Genomic DNA, 1,182 nt, shown 5'->3' with positions numbered 1-1,182 from the left:
AAAATGGGAAGACATTAGAGATGTGAAAAAACATTATTGTCGCTTTGTTCTACTCTGGTAGGGTATCCTCAATTAAAAAAAAAATAAAGCCCTTGATGATTTATAGAGCTCTAGCCCACTGACTGTAACCGTGGATGTAGGGAAAGGTTTCCTCTGGCAGGTAACAAGGCGGAGTTCACATGGATAGCCGACAAATAAACGGTATCAAAGATTTCCAGTACGTCTTGAAAAAACTAGGAGCAACAGGTGGCAGTTGGAATGGACCTGGTTGCGCTCTCACTCAGTAATAAAAACAAGTGGCCATTCTAATAGGCAATAGGCAGGAGAGAGCTCAGTCGTACGGATAAGAATAACAGACTACACTTTCCAGCAGTCGGAAGGACAATTGATGCGTCAACATGTTTAGCAGATCTTTATTACAGATCGGACTGCGTGTTTGTACACAGGAGAATAGGAACGKGATTAAAAGAGTGACACCGACGTTAACCTACATTAGTGACAGGCGGCGCGATGCCTCGACCACTACCACTATCGTGGGGGACAACAATAAGCAGAAAACTATGGATGATTTGGATGGGCCTAGCTTTCTGAGATCTTTATATTGGCTTTTCGGGAAAGGGTATTTTCAGACAACACATCAAATGCAAGTAAGTGCTGTACAGTGTTATTACAGTGCATTGCGRAACCTAGCTGCTAGTGTTATACCACACTGKTTGCGTATTATTATGTCTAATCTCCTTGTCCATGTGCCAGGGTTTCGGTCAGGTTGATTTGGGGTGGTGTGACGATGTTTCATAGTGATTTTCTTGAAGCTCTTTGTCCATAGAGTTAGAAAATGTGTGATAGCAGTGTAGCAATGGCAGCTTTGTTTGATTGCTTTCATCCCTCCATCCCTCCCTCCATCCCATAACATTTTCCAATAGGTATTTTATCCATTGGCAAACAACGTCAGTATACAACAAGTTATTTGTCATGTATACAGTTGAATCATATATAATTGGAAAWCTTAGATTCACAGCTATCCATTAGGCATATTTTCGCAATGTTCAGGTCAATAGACTTTGACCTTTGACCTCTAGGGTACATATCAGATGTACCCGTATAAATTGCTTTAAAAAAAGAAACCCTGATACATTTTACACTTTGTTTGACAAGTGGTTCTGAACGTTCATGAAATCCCTT

General features: G+C 40.8%; 1 pseudogene; it reads left to right on the top strand.

The window, feature by feature from the left end:
- The first annotated feature begins 251 nt into the window (after nucleotides 1-251).
- Nucleotides 252-1,182, top strand: part of LOC139022642 (sterol 26-hydroxylase, mitochondrial-like) — a 22,695-nt pseudogene continuing 21,764 nt past the window's right edge.

The sequence above is a fragment of the Salvelinus sp. IW2-2015 genome, linkage group LG2 (genome assembly GCF_002910315.2).
Source record: "Salvelinus sp. IW2-2015 linkage group LG2, ASM291031v2, whole genome shotgun sequence".
Classification (NCBI taxonomy): domain Eukaryota; kingdom Metazoa; phylum Chordata; class Actinopteri; order Salmoniformes; family Salmonidae; genus Salvelinus; species Salvelinus sp. IW2-2015.
This window is presented reverse-complemented; position numbering and strand designations above follow the sequence as displayed.